Source organism: Muntiacus reevesi, chromosome 10, assembly GCF_963930625.1.
Source record: "Muntiacus reevesi chromosome 10, mMunRee1.1, whole genome shotgun sequence".
NCBI classification, from domain to species: Eukaryota; Metazoa; Chordata; class Mammalia; order Artiodactyla; family Cervidae; genus Muntiacus; species Muntiacus reevesi.
Genome location: NC_089258.1, coordinates 71,074,052 through 71,095,996, shown reverse-complemented (window position 1 = coordinate 71,095,996; position 21,945 = coordinate 71,074,052). Strand labels below are relative to the sequence as shown.

Here is a 21,945-nt window from a genome sequence, read left to right as displayed (position 1 = left end):
CAACAAATAACACACAAAGGGATTCCCATAAGGATAACAGCTGATCTATCAATAGAAACCCTCCAGGCCAGAAGGGAATGTCAGGACATAATGAAAGTAATGAAAGAGAATAATCTACATTTCACTTTTTAAAAGAAACTTCTTGCCTTTATTAATGTTGTCTAACACTAATCACAGCTCTGAAAGTTCGAGCACATAGGTTAGGTCTAGAAAAGAACTTCTGTGCAGATGTGAAATGAAACCGAATAGGATGCTACCTTGAAAATAAAATTCAGTCCAATGATATAATTCTGCAATTAGGCAGGCAGAGTCCTGACAGGATTTACCGAATGTCGCCTTCTTAATTAGAGATGAGTTCCAGCCTAGAGCATCCCTCTTAAGCTCTCTGACTTCTTCCTGTCTTTGCCGCCTGTTTCCTGTTCATTGTTCATCAGCAATCACTTCTTTCTTTTGTCCTTTGATAACTCTTGTTTCGTTCTGTCTCTCATCCAGCTTTAAATGATTTAAATATTTAAAGAAGACTCATCCCTCAGACTTGCTTGCCTTTTGTCATAGACACTGATGCCTTTGTTTTCTCTTTGGAGCTGAGGGCAGTCAGACCCTTATTACGGTTCCCAAAGAGTCCCTTGAAGCATATGGCATGGTATAGTAAATTAGCTGGCCTGGTTACTTTTGTGGTCGCCGAGAACGAAGTGTTCATTGAGAGCAAGACTGGTGGCGAAAGCGGAGGCCACACATTCATGTTCTCTTGTCAGTTCGGGCTGAGCTCTTTTTCGGTATGGCTGAGTTCCTGATGTCCCGCCAGCAGTAACCAACCTGGAGGCTTCATGGGGTACCACAACTTCTAGGGAGCAGTCACGCCCCTGACGACAAGGTGCTTCAACTGACCCCTTCCATCACAAAGAGGGCACGATTTGTTCTCACAATCTAGGCAGCTGGCCTCTGGAGAGAGGGAAATTTTTTTCAGGAAAATTCCTGGGCATATATATATATATTGAGCTAGCATTTGTATGGAAGCCCAGGCTAACAATGCCATTTCACATTGTTCCATGTTCACTATGTAAGATTACTGATAAGGATCTTGGGGTCAGAATAAACCTCTCTCCTGAATGAACTTATGGTTGCTGTGCGGAAGATGGAGGGGGTGGGTGGGTGGGATAGTTAGGGAATTTTGGATGGACATTTACACAATGCTATATTTAAAATGGATAACCAACAAGGACCTACTGTAAAGCCAAAGATAAATAAATGAATAAACCATTCTCTTCTCCACTGTATCTGCTATCTTTGCCTTGGGACATGTTCTCTTCTAAGACAAACAATAGTAGAATTTGGTGGACTTTCATGGTGTCATGATGGCAAGCCATTATTAGATTTTCTAGGTCAAGTGACAGCTGCTTTGACTTTAACACAAAAAAGTATATTTCTGTCTTACATGTTTAAATGGGAATTTACCAAAAGTATGTACGTGTTTTGCTTTCTCATTTAGCTAACTCACTGTTAATTGGACATCTAGGATGCAATTCAAATAGCTAATCCTTTCTATACCTCCTCTAAAACAAATTCATCTTGCTATACATACAAATATATTTTCAAAGGTCTGGTCCCCCTTTAATCATCAAAGCTAAAAGATCTTGATCTTTTCTTTTATCTGGCACCAAATTAATTATAAAAGCTGTATGTTAATATTGCTTCACTGTAGATCAATAGTTTTTATTACCTTTGAATCAAACATTTCCATTTTATGACAAAATTTCACAGTACAATTCAGAAAATCCAGGCTGATAAATTTAGGTAAGGATTTAAATGAAAGTGTTTTATCTTTTAATCATTCAACCAAACTCCAGTTCAGGAGCATAATCTGCTTAAACTGCAGGAGTCCTCACATCAACAGGAATCAAATGAAAGGAAGGTTTATGACATTTTTCTGTCATTTTCACCAGTAATGCTCCTTGATGGATTGCTGGGATTCACGGAACTGGGAAGAATTACTGCCTACCAGCCATTCAGTCAAATCCAGTACGCTTTAGTACAATTCCAGTATTACCCTCTTCCTTCATGGTTGCATGACAGCAAGCGTGAGTTATCCATGAATCCATCATATTATTCTCTCTGAAGTAGAAGAAAAAGAAAGGAAATACCCCATTAGTTAAACGCAGTCTGGCATGCAACCTTACCCAGTTTCAAGAAGAGCAATATCTGATTTAACAGTCCAGGCGGTTTTCCTTGGATGGTTCTAGGCTTAAGGGGTAATAGCAAAAGTATCATGTTTGATACTTTTTTTTAAAAGTGATACTTTAAAAAAAAAGTGATAGCAAAAAGATGGCTGTGCTTCCTTTTCTAGCACCATACCTTCAGATCAACAGGGATGGACTCAGATCCTGGATTTCTAGACTTTCTCCTTGATGGATGCTATTTCAGAGGAGGGTAGAGGGAGAAGATGGAGGTTGCCACTTTTGTTGGAAACACTTTCTTGTCTACTTCTTATAGACAGGTCTACATGTAATGGATGAATGATCACACCAGAAAGTCCTCATTATAAACCCCTCATGGGGCTAACAGCCTCAGCAGTAAGTTGCCAAAGAATTGCCTCTTGGGAATCCATCAAGCAAAGTTTGGGGTACGGACATGTCTTGAGGCTTTAGATGGACCAATGTTAAGAATAATTCCAAGTGTGAGTCAATGGCCGGCACATATGTGTCATGAAACCATGAAAAGATTAAGGAGACACGGTCTTCTATCTTACTCTCTTATCCACTTTTTTTGTGGGCTTTTCTCTCCTTGCGTTTATTCCTTTTCTTGTTTGTCTTACACTTGGTTTAGTTCCCCTTTTATTTATCCTTTTTACCCGTCTCATGAAAATCTTACTAAAAATAATTTTCCATGAAAATCTTACTCATATGTTTTTCTTTTGATGGTGACAAAGAATGCAAGTGGTACAAAGAGCTTTTGGCTCACTGAAAATCACACAGCCAGAAATGAAATTTTCAAAAAAAGAAACAAATTTGAGAATTGCTGCGTTTGCCTTAGTATTTGAAAACTCTCTCTTTAGACTTGTTTCTAAAAGCTTATGATTTTGGAAACTGAATGAATTAGTTGCCATGTTAAAGTTGTGAATCTGTCACTTTAAACAGAAAAACTACAACAATGGGTGCATAGATGACAACATGTAAAGATTACAGTGGTTTCCAGTAATTCTTTGATGTTTGATTCAGCCTCTCAGATAAGAGTGAAGGTAGATTTCACATACAAACAATACATCTTGTATGCTTCTATACTGAACAACATATTCCATTCTTAAGTTTCAAATCTTCCTCATGAAACAGATATCTGTGGCCTATTTTGCAAAAAAAAACAAAAGAACATATTCTCTGTATGATTTGGGTCATAGACATCACGCTATTCTGGGAAAAGAATATCAGGCAGGAAATGCATATGTATGTAAATGTGCTCAGTCGTATCCAACTCTTTGCTACCTCAAGGACTGTAGCCCACCAGGCAGGCTCGTTTGTCCATGGAATTTTCCAGGCAAGGATATTGGAGTGGGTAGCCATCTTCTACTCCAGGCAGGAACATTTTTTAAATTTTTATTTGATACTGAATTATAACTGATTAGCGATGTTATGTTAGTTTTAGGTGTACAGCAAGGTGAATCGGTTGTACATATCCAAATTCTTTTCCCATTTAGGTTATCACAGAATATTGAGCAGAATTCTCTGTGCTAAACAGTAGGTTCTTGTTGCTTGTCTATTTTAAATATGAGTGTGTACATGTCCATCCCAATCTGCAAATCTGTCCCCACTGCCTTTACCCCTTGGGAACCATAAGTTTGTTCTCTAAGTCTGTGACTCTGTTTCTGTTTTGTAAATAAGTTCATTTGTATCATTTTTTTTTTTTTTTTAAGATTCTGCATATAAGCAACCTCATTGGTATTTGTTTTTTTCTGACTTCCCTTAGTATGGTAATCTCCAGATCCATCCATATTGCTCCAAGTGGTCTTATTTCATTCTTATTAAAGGTTCTTATATACATTCTTATAATGTATCTATGTACCGCATAGGAAGTGTATTCTTAATGTGCTAGATTGAACATCCAACTGCCACTCATGAAACCATTTCATTGGCTTAAATATCAGATTTTCCATTAACTAATTTGCTGAAAACAATACAGTTCATTTTTTTGGCCTTAATTATCTCATTCATGAAAGGCATTGATCAGACTAAACCATCATTTGAATTCCTTGGGGATCTAACATTCTGACTTTAAGGACAGACTGGTGTGTATTACCAAGACAGTATAATTTCATTATTCTCTTTGCTTGACGTAGACTGACTAATCAAACACTTTTTGCTAACATTTTGACTATCCATCAATACCATAGTTAATGCTAGGTTTTACTCAGTTACATTCCAGTGTTTAGTTGGGCTGTGTTCCTGGCCTGGGATTAGAGTTAAAAGGGAGTGATCACAGAAGAGGAAATATAAGAACTTTTGAGCATTAAACCTGAACTACATTCTGGCTAGACAGAGATGCATAAATCTCAGAATAATTAGAGTAGGACTTCCATAAATTTTATTATTCAAGAAAAACCTGAGAGCCCAAGGTCAGCTATCCCATTTAAGGTCATTATGTAATTGAGTGGTAGAGCCAAGATTTAAGACACAACTGCTTAATTCCAACACCCAGCCTATACCACCCCCAGCTGCTAAGTCATTAGATGGCTCTAGTGCTGCCTATGGGGGTCCTGGCATGCTCAGTTCCAGACTGAAGACTGTTCTACATCTGTTTAAAGATACAGAATGAAGATTAATATTCTCCCTGAGGTATATCTATAACTTCCACTCAATCTATTCATTTTTTAGTAGATTGCCACTGTTTCTGAAATAATCACATTATTTTAATAACCACATCTTAGGTTCTGTATTATGCACAATCTACCCTTATAAAAGGCAACAAACAAGAGACCATGCAAACAAAAATCCACTGCTCACATTAGAGAAAACCAGATTCTAACTGCTCATAGCGCTCACCGTTGGAAAAGTTTGTTTTTAAGACGACAGCTTCTAAACCCAAACAAACCATACCTCGTTTTCTCCTAAACTTTCAAAGAATTATTTTGGTTTTTCTCTCCCTCTCCCTCTACCCCTCTGTGTGTGTGTTTGAAGGAAATCTGGTGGAATCTTGACTGGATTTCTGGCAGGAGCAAACTTCTAATGAGCTAACTTTGCATGATCAGATAACAACAAAGTCAAACTTTAGACTTCCCTACTCTTGTTTCTCTGCAGGTTCCACTCCCTTTCATCTTTCGGCAAAGACACCAAAGACTCACATCCAGGGGGTTAGTTCACATTAAAGGTTTGTAGAGGGAAGCTTGTTTATATGCCACATAAAACTATTTGCCTCTCAGCAACAAAGGAAAGCCACCATATTGAGGTCACTCTAATTACTCATCTGTATGCAAGAAACAGCCTTCTAAAGGAACCCTTTCCACCCCATTTTTAATTATGATTTGTTCTCTAACACTTAAGAGATTAAATTGAAGTTGTTGAATCAAGGTAGAGAAATGACAGCCTTTAAAGTGCATTGGGCCAGTGCTTAAGCAAAATATGATGACTCAAATCATGGTAAACAATTTGAAAAAAAAAAAACACAACTATCATCATATTTTGTTTAAGCGCTGGCTCAGAAATGAGCTAAGAATTTACAGAAATAGTATAACCACTTTTTAAAAGGCTGGTTTAAAACCACACTTTTCTTATACCATCTAGTATAACAAAGAGTGATGAAACAGACTTTTTTCATGAATTATGAAAGGCAACTTGAAGCTACAGAGGAGTTGCAATAAATTTAGAATGGTATATAGCGAATTTCAGGGAGACTGATGTTTAGAAAACAAACCATAATTGTAGAATACTAATAATTATTATTGATAGTAAAAGCTACTATACATGCAAAGTTTTATGGTTATGAAGCTTCTTAAATTGCATTATTTCATATCTTGCTTTTGGCAACTCTGGAAGTCAATTGTAACTGTGATCTTTTTATCTTTTTTTTTCCCCCAATAAAGGCATTAAAAACCTCTCTCACACATGACTTGATATTTAATGTCTAATATCTGTAAGATTCTGTGACAATTCCATATGTGAGTAAGTAAAAGTATATGACAATATAAACTACTTTGTTTAAAATTTCCTTTTTCTTTTTTATGGATAAATATATTTCCCTCCTAAGGAAATGAGTTACATATACAGGACTTCTAATAGAAAGGTTAAATTACTGAATAGAAAGAACATTATTTAATTAGTGTTTTAAAATACTTGAAAACACTCATTGACTATACTGAAATTGGTGAATGAATTTAAAATCGTACTAGTTAAGTGATCAAAGTAGTTGTTTTAGACTTGGACGTTTTAGGAATTCTATTCATATGTAGCATTATTTGCTTAAATATCAGTTAGGGATCGCTTTGCATCCATGATGATGGGCCAAAGAAATATCACTTTGAGTACCAACAATCCTCCAAAAAAAAAAAAAAGAAAATTGAGCAAACTATTCAATTTACTCTAATAACCAGATTGCTCTTTTGTTTCAGTGATATAGTATTTTTAGTGTGCCTTTATAACAAAAAACAAAGCAAATCTCCATTTTATTAAAAATCTTTTTTCCTTTTTATTTTTTTAAATTTATTTATTATTTTTTTTCATTTATTTTTATTAGTTGGAGGCTAATTACTTCACAATATTATAGTGGTTTTTGCCATACATTGACATGAATCAGCCATAGATTTACATTCTTTTTTCCTTTTTAAAAATTGGTACAGAGATTTTCCTTACAGGCCTTACCTCACACATGCCTCAGTTCAGTTCAGTCGGTCAGTCGTGTCTGACTCTTATAACCTCGTGGACTGAAGCACACCAGGCATCCCTGTCCATCACCAACTCCTGGAACCTACTCAAACTCATGTCCATTGCGTCGGTGATTCCATCCAACCATCTCATCCTCTGTCGTCCTCTTCTCCTCCCACCTTCAATCTTTCCCAGCATCAGGGTCTTTTCCACTGAATCAGTTCTTTGTATCAGGTGGCCAAAGTATTGGCGTTTCAGTTTCAGCATCAGTCCGTCCAATGAAAACCCAAGACTGATCTTCTTTAGGATGAATTGGTTGGATCTCCTTGCAGTCCAAGGGACTGTCAAGAGTCTTCTCTAACACCACAGTTCAAAAGCATCAATTCTTTGGCACTCAGCTTTCTTTATGGTCCAACTCTCACATCCATACATGACTACTGGAAAAACCATAGCTTTGACTAGACAGACGTTTGTTGGCAAAGTAATGTCTTTGCTTTTTAATATGCTGTCTAGCCTCTCCCAATATCAAATCCCCCACCAGAGTGGTATACTTGTTATAATTGATAAGCGTACATTTATACATCACCATCACCAAAAATCCATAATTGGCATCAAAGTCTTTGTGCTGTGCATTCTGTGGTTTTGGACAAATGTATAATGACATGAATCCATCATTATAGTATCATAGAGTAGCTTCATTGCCCTAAATTTTCTCTGTTCTTTCCACCATCCTCCCTAACTCTTGGAATCTTCTTTATTTTAATTGAAATTTTTATTTTGAGATCATCTTAAATTCTCATGAATTTGTAAGGAAAAATACAGAGAGATTGCTTGTATCTTTTGCCCTGGTCCTTCCCTGATAACTTGCAAAACTGTAGTACCATATCTTGAGCATAGTATTGACATTGATATAATAAAATCATCTACATGTCAGTCACCATCAAAAGACTATCTTGTGTTATTTTCTATAGGCACACTCACTGTCCTCCCTCCTCCACTCCTTCCTTAGCCCCTAAAACCAGCTCCTCTATTCTTAATTTCTACAGATTTGTCATTTCAAGACCAGTATATACATGGAATCATACACTATGTGAGCATTTGGAGTTGGCTTTCTCTCATTCACCCTAATTCTCTGGAGATTCATACAGCTTTTCATGTGTATCAATAGCTTATTTCTTTTTCTTGTCTTTATTCCATATCATGAATGTGCCACAATTTAACAATCAACCATTACTGAAGGAGATTTGGGTTGTTTTGATTTTTTTGGCTATTATGAATAAAAATGCTATATACATCTTTGGATAGGATTTTTTGTAAACATGTTACTGAGTGCAAACACATTACTGTTTTATTACAACCAGCCAATAAGTTGAGAGATGAGGTCTTGGGGCAGAGAATAGCAACTTTATTAAAAAAGCCAGAAGATGGAGAAGATGGCAGGCTAGTGTCCAAAAGAATCGGGCTTACCAGAGTTAAAATTCAGGCTTCTTTTATACTAAAAGGGGAGGAGATAAAACTGGTTGCTGCAAACTTCGTCATACCTGTCAGACCCCAGAGGGGATGTGATAATCCTTTGATCTTGCCTCTGTCCACATAGGTCTAATCACAACGTTGCCATAAGCCTCCAACAAAACAAACATTATTCTCAGTTCTGCAACTTTTTATATCTGTATGAATGAAAAGTGTTAAACCTTTAAAGGTCAAGCCTGGGAGGCAGAGCCTTAAGAACCATGTTTATTTCAGGCTTTAGGTAACTTTCTTTTACAAAAGGTGTAGAGTCAGCGTGACTCAGCACAGACAACAGCGCAGAGGGTTAGAACTGAAGGAAAAGATCCGATATGGAGTCAGGTCTGTTCTCTATTACACACATGTCTTTGTCTCTCTGATTCAGAGCCCAGGAGTGCAACTGCTGAATCATATAGTAGTTGTATGTCATTTATTTTTTTTTAAAGAAACAGCCAACTGTTTTTCAAAGGGGCTGTGCAATTTTACATCTCCACTAGTGTCATTTTATATCCCTATCAGCAGCATAGGCATGATCTTGTTTCTTCACATTTTACTAGCATTTAGAGTTGTCACTGTTTTTAATTTTAGTCATTCTGATTTGTAAGGATACCTTTTTATACTTTTAACTAGCTTCTGCCTAATAGCTAAGGATGTTGAAAATTGTCCTGTGAGCTTATGTCAGATCTGAATTCTCTTGGGAGATAAATTAATTTTGCTCCTTTCTAGTTAGACATTTTTTTTATTCGTTTTTTTTTTTTTTTTTTTTTTTTTTTTTTTTTTTTGCTATTGAGTTTTGGGAAAATATATAAAATATGTTCTAGCTACTAGTGCTTTGTCAGACAGGTGGTTTGCAAATACCTTCTCCCATTGCTAGCTAGTCTTGTCATACTCTGATGAGAATCTTTCACAGAACAAACAGTTTAAATGATGATCAAATCCAATTTACCTTTTTTTTTTTTTTTTATGAATTTTGGTCTTCTTTATCACCTATGCTACTTTCTGAAAATAAACATGTTGGATAATTAATGATTTTACTAAAAGTAGAAGTCTCTATGGTTTAGTGTATCTTAGAAGAAAGCAGACAAAAATAGCCTAAATTCTGTATGTGTTTCTTTCTTAATCTAAAAACATAAACAAGTTATTGAACTTTAGTAAATGCATCAATTGTCTATTCATATAGATTATAAAACCTTAAATTTTTATTGATAAATTTGCATTATAAAATCAGAGTTACATGAGAGCATCATGAGGATTTCTACTCAGAATTTCTTTTCATTTTGTGTATCTGTCTTTTAGTCAAATTTTGATGCATTGACCTTTTGTACTGTTCACATTTTCTTGATGGGGAGGTCTTTCCATATACCACTTTGCTGCAGTTGAGTCTTGTTGGATAAATGTTTTTAAAATAAACAATTTGACCATGTAAACAATACTAACCATGTGCATTCAAGAATAAATATCAACCAAAGCTGAAGAGCAGAGTGGATATACAATGCATCAACATTCCCTTTTATTTGTGTCATAAAATCTCTGCTAATTGGCAGATTCTGAGACTATTTCTATTGGCATGAAATAGCCATACTATATTTGTTTATTTTTCCTACTTAATCACTATGTATCTTTATAGATGATGCTCAATTGTGTTGACTCCACAGCGATATGGAAAATGAAGTTACATTAAAACTTTAACATTCTAATCCATGTTTAATTGCCTAGTTTATAGAGAAACCAGTTAGACCTAAAGACTAGTTATTAGGCACAGGCCACTAGTTAGTTCAGTTAATAGCAGGATTTGGTAAAATAGGAAGGAAGATAGGAGCTAGTAATGGTGGGAATAGAGTTAATATATTTAAGATTTTCTTGGAAAAGAATTGCCTTGGGGAGAAACTTTTAACAGTTTGCATTGCTCCAATCCTGTACTTGCTAACCTTTCTTTAATTATATTTCTTTCAATGTAGCAATGGCTTAAAAATGGGCAACCAGGTGTGGATACATTTTGATGTGCCAAACAGTAGTAACACGTTATCTTGGTAGGGACTCAAAAGAAAGTACAACAAATGGACAGTAAATGCATGTCACACTACTTGCCATGCTTAATGGAAGATATTTTTTTGTTCATCAAAGTACTCTCCAACATTGAACCTTCAAAAGCCTTCATATTATATTGTTCCCAGAAGACAAATTCAATTAACTGAAGTTACTAGTTGACATAAACATCTTGCTTTTGCTAAAAAAAAAAAAAAAAAAAATGTTAAGGATGAATTGAAAATTATGGTTTTATAGACAAAGATCAACTTTGACCTAGATCTCTAACAAAGTTGAGGCTAAATCATCAGAAATAGAATCAGGAAGGTCACAGTAGAATCACTGTGAAGAATGAACCTCAAAAGTGGTACTGCCTTGGCTCAGGAGCAGCTAGGACTTGGTATGATGTGAGCAAAGACCAAATTAGGAATAATAAAACTGAAATCCTGGAGCCAAGACCTGAGATGATAGGAGCATTGGCTCTGAATCTTTATATTTAGACAGAAGCCATCAGTATAGAAAACTTCAAAGATACCAGAGATTTTTTTTCTTTTAAAAGCAAGTTTTTTTTTCTTTATATTAATTTTTATTGCAGTATAGTTGCTTCACAATGTTATGCTTCTACTGTGCAGCAAGTTGAATCAGCTATACATACACATGTATCCCCTCCCTTCTGGATTTCCTTCCCATTCAGGTCACCACAGTGCACTAAGTAGAGTTCCCTCTGCTATACATTATGTTCTCCCTAGTCGTCTATTCTCTGTTGTTGTTCTTTAGTTGTCAAGTTGCGTCTGACTCTTTCCCACCCCAAGGACTGTAGCCTGCCAGGCTCTTCTGTCCCTGGGATTCTCCAGGCAAGAATACTGGAGTGTGTTGCCATTTTCTTCTCAACCCAGGGATTGAACCCACATCTCCTGCATTGGCAGGCAGATTCACTACCACTGAGCCGCCTGGGAAGCCCTATCTATTTTATACATAGTATAAACAGGGTATGTGTCAATTCCATCTCCCAATACCTTACACCCCCATCTTCCTTGTTTTTTCCCTATATTTCTCTCTTTGGGAAATCAAAAGACCCCAGAGTTTTAGGGACTATTCTGACTTGCCATACCAGTGACATCATTCTCTAATGCCCAGGAGCTCTGGGATATTTGCTGGGACCCACAAAGTTCCAAATAGTCAAGGCCATGGTTTTTCCAGTAGTCATGTAAGGATGTGAGAGTTGGGCTATAAAGAAAGCTGAGTGCCAAAAAATTGATGCTTTTGAACTGTGGTGTTGGAGAAGACTCTTGAGAGTCCCTTGGACTGCAAGAGGATCCAACCAGTTCATCCTAAAGGAGATCAGTCCTGGGTCTGATTGGAAGGACTGATGTTGAATCTGAAACTCCAATACTTTGGCCACCTGATGTGAAGAGCTGACTCATTTGAAAAGACCCCAATGCTGGGAAAGATTGAAGCAGGAGAAGGGGACGACAGAGGATGAGATGGTTGGATGGCATCACTGATGTGATGGACATGAGTTTCAGTAAACTCTGGAAGTTGGTGATGGACAGGGAGGCCTGGCATGCTGCAGTTCATGTGGTTGCAGAGAGTCAGACATGACTGAGCAAATGAACTGAACTGAACAGACTGGTAGCACACCTGGGGCTACAGAACATTCTCTGGAATACGCAGAGGGCAGTCTCCCAGAATCATTGGTTCCATCTGGTAAGGAGCCTTCTTCATGGGACCTCTTCAGTTTCCTCTTATAATCTTCACATGATGAAATACAAACATGGTTTGGAGAGATGAGAGATAGATAACTTTTTTACATACATTTAGTGTTATATGGCTGCTTTGATTAAACTCGAAAGCGTTTTTACAAATCATGGCATAATTCCTACCCTTTGAATGGCTATAGCACCAGAGTCATGTTCAGTTAATAGTTATATACAAATATCTGTAATAGTAGGTAGGTGATTTTTCATTACTGCTTTTTTAAATGAAACTAGTTATTTTCCAGTTGGGTAGTTTCACAAGTGATAGCTCTCTCTAGAGAAATTCTGGCTGTGGTCCTCAGTCAGAAACACAGAAGTACTATAATTTTATATAATCCTTTCTCACCTTCTCCAGCCCCACCCCACATCCCCTTCTCATTTTTTTTTTTTTTTCCTTTTGGGCATAAAGCAATTACTTCAACTCCACCTATCTACCTTGTCTGATCAACACAGGAAAAGGGGGGAAATAAAATTTTAATTTGGCTAGAAAGATTAGTGCCTTTCCTACCTATCAGCAGGGAATAGAAGGGGAATATTGTCATAAAGGTTAAATTTACTGCTGTGTGCTTGTGTGTGTGTATGTATTTGTAAGTGTGTGTGTTGTGTATAATTTTATAAAGTTGAGTTACTTTCAACAGTGTCGGTTTGTTTCAAAGTATTGAGTAACATGTGATTGGTAAGAGGTGAAAATTCTTTTCCATAAGCAACTTTAGTTATTGGAAAAAAACCTATATTTTACTTTGGATCACTCATGAATCAAACATAATTTGAAAAAAAATAAATTAAAACATTTCTGGTGGGAACAGGTGGGTTAACTCTGATCCTTATGCTGGTACATTGCTTGGGTGTCATCAACGTAGTCTTCTCGCTTGACAACAAGTCTACAACACTTGCCATTTTGTGTTTCCCAATTAATTCAAAAGTGCCTTTTCTAAAATAAAAGTGTTTCTTTCCAATCACTGCCTTTCAAATATTTGATAAAATTCCTGTGAATAAGCAGAAGTTAAATAAAGTCAGATAGTGTGAAGACTGCCTAAACAAAACAGTTATTCACAGAGTGCCATGAGTTTAAACTGGGACTCTTACAAATCAAACTTCTTATAGTTGAGGTGGCTAATATTCCACACATTTCTTTCCATGACATGAAATTGTCTTACTGTAGACATATATGTTTACAAAAAGTGGTGGAGGTGGAGGTGTTATAAAATTAGCAAGTTAGAATTAAATTTCTAGACAGTTTTGGGAAATTAGTTTTACTGTTTTTTGCTTCTAATTGCTTAATTTACATATCATCTCAACTCTCATTCCATCCTCATGAGTTGGACTAAGAATGACAATGTGCCCAAAGTGAACCCTCCTTGAGCTAAGCATTGGGGATTGTGAGTTCTCCTGCTTACTGTGGCATCAGCAGCCTTTGGGACAGTCACTTCAAAAACTTGAACCTTAGATTTCTTATCTGGACAACATGAAAATGAAATTTTATATCCTCTGAAGTCATTGAAGATATTGATTCATTGCCTCCAAGAGTGAGATCCAGAGTTTGTTAATTTTTTTAAACCTTCCGAAAAGTTCTTATCCATAGCTGAGTCTGGAACAACTGATGTAGAATTCTTTCTGTTTCTTACATTTGATGATTTATGATTCAAGCTTTTGGAAAGTAAACGCTTAGTGTGGTAGACTAAATTGTGTGCCCCAACATTTGTATGTTGAAAACCTAACTTCCCTTCTGACTGTTTTTGGAAATAGGTTCTGCAAAGGAGGTGATTAACATTGCCGCAATACTCTAAACTAGAGACTTTATTCAGATTTTAGCATTTTCCTGTCCTTAGCCCCATTCCTGTTCCAGGATCCAACGCAGGCACCATGTTGCATTTTAGCTGTGGTGTCTCATGTATCCCTAGTTTCCTCCAATCTGACACTTTTTCTCAGTCTTTTCTGGTTATCTATGATACAATGCCCTCAAGAAGTACTGGTCAATAATTTTGTAGAATTTTTATCAATTTGGATTCGTCTGATGTTCTTTCATGATTAGAGTGGACTTAATGACTTTTAGGAAGAATACCACAGAGATTAAATGCCATTCTCCTTACATCATATCAGGAAGTTCATGACAGCCACATGACTTATCATTGATAATGTTTGTTAAGATAGTGTCTGCCTGGTTTCTGCACTGTAAAGTTACTTTTATCCCCCATTCCATATTCTCTTTGTTAAAAATGCATAATTAAACACAGTATACATTCAAAGGGAGAACAATTAAGCTCCCCTTTCAGGAAGAAAGAGTAGCCATGAATTTGTAGCTGTCTGATTAAATTGCCACAATAATTAATAAGCAATTTGGGGCAGTTACTCTGGGACTGGGCAAATATTGTTGCTTTCTTACTTTTACCCAGTGATTTTAACATTCATTGGTGGGTATTGCCTGAAATACTTTTAACTGGTGTTCTAATTGTGATCTTCTATTTCTCTCATTGTTTTTGCATTTATTATTGGGAAATAATATGAAAAGAAGATTTGTTTCTTCTCCTCTATTTACTTGCATAATTACTTATTTATATCAGTAATACATTTGTTGACACATTTTATCTTTGAACTTCCCCAGTGGCTCAGTTGTAAAGAGTCCACTTGCTATCCAAGAAGCATGGCTTTGATCCCTGGGTTGGGAAGATCCCCTGGAGAAGGAAATGGCAACCCACTCCAGTATTCTTGCCTGGGAAATCACATGGACAAAGGAGCCTGACAAGCTATGGTCCATGGGGTCACAAAAGAATCAGAGACAACTTAGCGACTAAATAACAACAACGTTTTATTCTTTGAGTTTTGTTACAATACTACCTTTAGGCAACAGGACTTAGGATGGATAAACCAAATGGATTCTTCCTCAGAGTTTCCAAAAGGGAGCAGCCTTGCTGACAACTTGATTTAGGATGTCCAGACTCTAGCGGTGTGAGATAATAAATTCCTGTTGCTTTTAGCCACCAAGTGTGTAATTTACTATGGCAGCCCTAGGAAACTAATAGAGTAATTAGAATATACACTGAATTGGGTGAATTAGATAAGATGATATTAAATCTTATGTAAGAATAAATTACCAAGAACAACAAATAGTATTATGAAAAAGTAGTTTATATGCCTTATCAGGTGGTAGAAAGTATTAAAAAGTACTTGCCATTAAATAATTACAAAATAATTATGACTATGACTCAGGTATTTTTCAAAGTATGTGAATGTAAAATAGACCCAGAATATATGAAAAATTAATATATAACTCAGATCCTAATTGGATTCAGAGACAAAAGGCAAATTAATTCACAATTAGTACTGGCACACTCATCTCACACACTAGTAAAGTAATGCTCAAAATTCTCCAAGCCAGGCTTCAGCAGTACGTGAACCATGAACTTCCATATGTTCAAGCTGATTTTAGAAAAGGCAGAGGAACAAGAGATCAAATTGCCAACATCTGCTGGACCATCAAAAAAGCAAAAGAGTTCCAGAAAAACGTCTATTTCTGCTTTATTGACTATGCCAAAGCCTTTGTCTGTGTGGATCACAATAAACTGTGGAAAATTCTGAAAGAGATGGGAATACCAGACGACCTGACCTGCCTCTTGAGAAACCTATATGCAGGTCAGGAAGCAACAGTTAGAACTGGACACGAACAACAGACTGGTTCCAAATAGGAAAAGGAGTACGTCAAGGCTGTATGTTGTCACCCTGCTTATTTAATTTATATGCAGAGTACATCATGAGAAGCGCTGGGCTGGATGAAGCACAAGCTGGAATCAAGATTGCTGAGAGAAATATCAATAACCTCAGATATGCAGATGACACCACCCTAATGGCAGAAAGTGAAGAAGAACTAAAGAACCTCTTGATGAAAGTGAAAGAGGAGAGTGAAAAAGTTGGTTTAAAGCTCAACATTCAGAAAACTAAGATCATGGTATCTGGCCCCATCACTTCATGGGAAATAGATGGGGAGACAGTGGAAGCAGTGTCAGACTTTATTTTTTTGGGCTCCAAAATCGCTGCAGGTGGTCATTGCAGCCATGAAATTAAAAGACACTTACTCCTTGGAAGAAAAGTGATGACCAACCTAAACAGCATATTAAAAAGCAGAGACATTACTTTGTCAACAAAGGTCCATCTAGTCAAGGTTATGGTTTTTCCAGTAGTCATGTATGGATGTGAGAGTTGGACTGTGAAGAAAGCTGAGCGCTGAAGAATTGATGCTTTTGAACTGTGGTGCTGGAGAAGACTCTTGAGAGTTCGTTGGACTGCAAGGAGATCCAACCAGTCCACCCTAAAGGAGATCCATCCTGGGTGTTCATTGATAGGACTGATGTTGAAGCTGAAGCTCTAATACTTTGACCACCTGATGTGAAGAGCTGACTCATCTGAAAAGACCCTGACGCTGGGAATGATTGAGGGCAGGAGGAGAAGGGGACGACAGAGGGTGAGACAGTTGGATGGCATCACCGACTCAATGGGCATGAGTTTGGGTAAACTCCAGGAGTTGGTGACGGACAGGGAGGCCTGGTGTGCAGCGGTTCATGGGGTCGCAAAGAGTCAGACACGACTGAGCGACTGAAGTGAACTGAACTGAACTGAATACCTGCGCAGCAGATTTTCATCAAGAGAAAATGATAGCTGGATTGTTATCAAACCTACTCCAGAAATTAAATCCAGACATAGTAAAGATTGAAATGTTTTAAAAATTCTTGAAATAAAGATCTCTGACACTGCATTTAATATCTGTGACCTTGGGAGAAACAAGACAAAAATTCCAGCAGCTATTAAAAAATATTGACACACTTGATCATATAAAAATTAAAAACAAACACAAGTTTTTATACAGAAGTAGATACTTTGAAACAAAGTCAACAAATAAATATTTAGGGAAATGATATTTGTAAAGCTCATTGTTTGTAAAATGTTAATATATGTAATCTAATACAATATAATATATATAATTAATGGTTTTCATTTTAATAGGGGACAAAATGCTCTAATAGAAAAATGGGTAATTCAAGGAAAAGGATATTTTAAAATCTGACAGATTTATTAAAGTTGTTCATATTCTCAGATAGAAAAATGCAAGAACAAGTCATAAGTATATGCTAGTGTGTAACCATTAAACTGGTTAAGAAAGGGGGAGAAATATTGCTGACATCAATAAAGGGAAATTTTAAAGGCTAACTGGAAACTTACCAAGAGATATCTGTTTATGAACAAAATTAGGGCCTTCTCTGGTTGTTCATGGAGTTCAGACTGCACTTTGAGTGCAGGGGGCCCAGATTCCATCCCTGGTCAGGGAACTAGATCCCACATATCGCAGCTAAAATTTCCACATGCTACAAGTAAGACCTGGCACAACCGAAGAAGTTAAAAAATAAAAACAAAAGTAAATTATCATTTCACTCAGACATATCACCTTTAAAATATCTCACATATACGTAAAACCTCCTGTTTATGAAGGAAGTCTTTGTTTCAACATGTTGAGAGTGATCACACACTGGGGAAAAGTGAATATATATTTTCATTGTGAGTGAAGTAGCTTATTATTTAATAGTATGCCATAATTTTTAAAGAATATAGTAGAAATATGACTGTGGACTTGAGTGACTTGCCATTATATATGATCAGCATGCTTTTTAAAACCACAGTGACACATGTTTATGAGTGAGAAGAAAAATATGGAAGATGTGTTTTTTTAGAAGTCATTTGAGATAGGGTTTTAGGTGATGCTGGAAAAGAAGAGAAGGAGACCAGAAGGAAGGCAAGCAAACATGAAAATGGAGAAATAAGAACTACATTAAGAAGAAACATGGATTTCTCTTATTCAGTAATTATGTGAAGTGAAAGTGTTAGTCACTCAGTCATGTCCTGACTCTTTGTGACCCCGTGGACTTAACTTGCCAGGCTCCTCTGTCCTTGGAATTCTCCAGGTAAGAAGACTGGAGTGGGTAGCCCTTCCCTTCTCCAAGGGATCTTCCTGACCCAGAGATCAAACCAGGTCTTCTGCTTTGCAGGCAGATTCTTTACTATATGAGCCACCAGGGAACAATGTGGTTATGTGTATAGTATATTCAATTTGTTTAAATTCCACAAGTAAACCCTAATGCTCTCAGATGTGTGTATAAGTGTGTATGTATTTGTATCAGTAAAAAGAAATTCATGGAAAGAAAAAGGTTGTTAAGGGGAGTGGGTAAATAGTAGTAAATAATTTGTTTTGTCTTCATACATTTTGCATTGTTTGTTATATGATGGGGTTCAGAACATACTACTGCAAAATGTTTTTCCTTGGCAAATTGAATATCTTAAGCTGAAGGAATCTGAGAAACAGCAGAAGCAGAAAGGTCATGCTGACCTCCCCACCTTTCTCACCCTTCTTCCCTGAAATGGTCATCTATCTTTCATGCGCAATTTACCTGTCCAGTACTAGAAGGAAAAAAGTCATTCTTATTACCAGAAACTGGAAATTTAGGGCTGAGAAAGCTTTACAAATAAACCTTGTTAAACTAATCCGTATCTTCCTAATTTATTCCTTCACCATTTACTACCCTCTCCCAAACTCTTTTGTCTTGTTAATTCTTCACAAATGTATTGCTTCTTCATCTAAATGCTATAAAAGATTCCCATTCTGGTGACCTTTTCATTCTCTTGAGAAGGCCCCCATGTGCATGTAAAAAGTTAACAAAATTTGTACGCTTTTCCCTTAGTCTGTCTTTGTCACTTTACTTTCAGATGCAGCCAAAGACCCTAAGGGGTTGAGAAAAGCTTTTTCTCATTCCTACATTATGCACATATTACAATGAAAATGAGGGGAAAAATAATCTCAAAAAAAAATTATTTTGATTACATAAAAATGTTTAAATTGCTGGCACAAAATGCTAAAAAGCCACCAAGAAAATATAAAGAAATATTTACTTCAGATAAGAAAATTTTTAATTCTTAATATTTAAGGAGTCAAACTGAACATGAAAAACAAGGAGAAAGAGATAAGCCAAGAAATAGATTAACCATTATGAAATTTCTGAATTTTCAGAGAAGAAGAAATATCTAGACAAATATTCAGATTTACTATAAATCAGAATAATAAATATTATAACTGCAAAGTTATTGCTTGTCACCTTTCTAATTAGCAAAGTTTAAAAACTATATTGGTGAAAGCACAGCATGAAAAACACTACATTATTCTGCTGATGAAAGTGTAAATTAGTAGATATTTTTGGAAAAACATTTGACAATCCATTTTAAGTATATAAAATATTAATGTTCAGTGATCAAAAGATTTTAAGTTTAGAAATACATCTTAAGAAAAAACAATTTAAAGAAGAGTATGAATAAAGAAATTGAGGAATTATATAACATTTTGAATAATTATAAACAAAAATGTCAATATTAACTTAGTGGTAAGAAAATAATTTGTGTCCAACAGTAGAATTGGATGTGGTATGATCCATAGTAATAGGTTAGTGTTTTTAATGACATTAAAAGATGCTTATAATAAAATTATAAGCATGTAAATAAGGTAAAGTTTCATATATTATTTTGATTTCATTTACAGATTATTTAAGATTACTGAAAATAAAGATGTTACTGTATCATTAGAGCTAGAAATGGAATGTTCTGTTGTATAAACTTGTAAATATTCTGTTTTTTCATACTGAACATTTATTGATTTTATGAAAGTGAAAGTTGAAAGTTAGTCACACAGTTGTGTTTGACTGTTTGGGATCCCATGGATTGTAGCCTGCCTGACTCCTCTGTTCATAAAATTCTCCAGGCAAGGGGGTACTGGAGTGGGTTTTAATTTCCAAAAGTAAAGAACACCTGCTTGGATATGTGTTTGCTTTCTGATGATATTTACTTGTCTTAATGTCATTTTGAAATAACCAGAGTAGATTGATGCAACTATTGTTAGTTTCTGAGTTTAGTAATTCAGTATATATTGGATATAACTGCACTAGAATTCCCAGGTCAAATTTCATGTTCTTTTCCTTCTCCTACACTCAACACTGTGTTGGTTGAATAAGAAATTGATCTTTTGTATGTCTTATATGGTAATTGACATCTTTATTCTGATATGTTTGTCTGTTTTTGGCTATAGGTTAAATCACTGCTCCTAAGAGGGGGAGAATTCCTTCTGAAAAATGGAGTCTTTCTAAATATCAGTCATTCAAGCAGGAGGTAAGTTTTGTTTTGTTTTGTTTTAAATAAGTTCTTGACTTATTAGTGAAGAAACTGATCAGTTCTTTTACACTAGGTAAACACAGATATTGGATGCTATTTATAAATAAGAATTCAGAACTGTTCAAACTCAAAGGAAATTTACATAACTTTAAAAATTAGTTACTTAGTTCATGGGCCCTTGGTCAAGGGCCATCATGCTATAGATAAAGAGAGAATGTCTTTAAATGGGTGAATTATATGGTGTGTGAATTACATCTCAATAAAGCTTTTCAAAACAAAATGTGTAACTTTTTAACCAGGACAAGGAAACTTAATTTGACAATGGAGATAAAGAAAAAATTATACAAAAAACATGAAAAAATAATGGCAGAAATAAATTTTAATATTGCATAAGTGGAATCACTTAAAAGAACTACTTCTCAGGTTAAACTTGAAAATGTGGTAGTATGTTCTCTATAAAATTATATTTAAAAATACACAAATAAAGGTTGAAGACTAACTCAAAAGAATGTATGAAGTCCAAATGGTGGAGGAGAATATGCTATAAATGTTACATCTCTCAAAATTAAGAACCAAAAATATCATAATAGGCAATGAATGAATAAATGAATAAAGTGCAAAACTAAAACATTTCTAGAAAAAACAGGAGAAAATGTAGGTGATCTTAGGTGGTCTGGTTATACATTTTTAGATACAACATCAGAAGTATGAGTGATGAAAACAAAAGTTGATAAGGTGGACTTATTAAAAGTAAACAAAAAAGTTGTTTTGTAAAAGACAAGGTTAAATGAATGAAAAGGAAAGGAAAAGGTGAAAATAATTTCAGAGTCCTCATATCTTATAGAGGACTTGTAGCCAAAATATGTGAAGGACTTTTAGAGTTCAGCAATAAGAAAATAAACAATCCAGATTAAAAATAGGCATAAGAGATTGCTCACGCAAGAAGATAAACAAATTATAAACAAGCACATGAAGAGATGTTCAGCATCTTGTATCACTGTTGTTGTTTAGCCGGTGAGTCGTGTCTCACTCTTTTGTGACCCCATGGATTGTAGCCTGCCAGGTTCCTCTTCCTTGGGATTTCCTAGGTAAGAATACTGGAGTGGGTTGCCATTTCCTTCTCCAGGGAATCTTCCTGACCTAGGGATTCAACCTGTGTCTTGTGCATTGGTAGGTGGATTCTTTACCACTGAGCCACCAGAAAAACAGCCCTGAGTCCTTAGGGTTTTACAAATTAAAGCAACAATGAAATATAATGAAAAACTATTACCTTGGTACTAAAAAAACCCCTGCCATTATAAATTGCTGGCATGCATGTAGATTAGTAGGAACTCTCTTCATTGCTGATGAGAATAAAAAATGGTACAGCTACTTTGAAAGACAGTTTGACTCTTTCTATCTGTCTGCTTTCTTTTTTAAATGTTGATGTATTTACCTTTGGCTGTGCTGGGTCTTCATTGCTGCGCGGGCTTTTATCTAGTTGCGGTGAGCTGGGGTTGCTCCATAGTGCCCTGTACGAGCTTCTTATTGCAGGGGCTTCTCTTGTTGCGGAGCTCAGGCTGTGGGGTGCGCAGGCTTCAGTACTTGAGGGATGTGGGCTCCATAGTTGCAGTTCC

At 36.0% G+C, this 21,945-nt stretch overlaps 1 pseudogene; it reads left to right on the top strand.

Annotated features, from left to right (window-relative positions):
• The first annotated feature begins 635 nt into the window (after nt 1–635).
• Nucleotides 636–21,945, top strand: part of LOC136176384 (mediator of RNA polymerase II transcription subunit 6 pseudogene) — a 35,006-nt pseudogene continuing 13,696 nt past the window's right edge.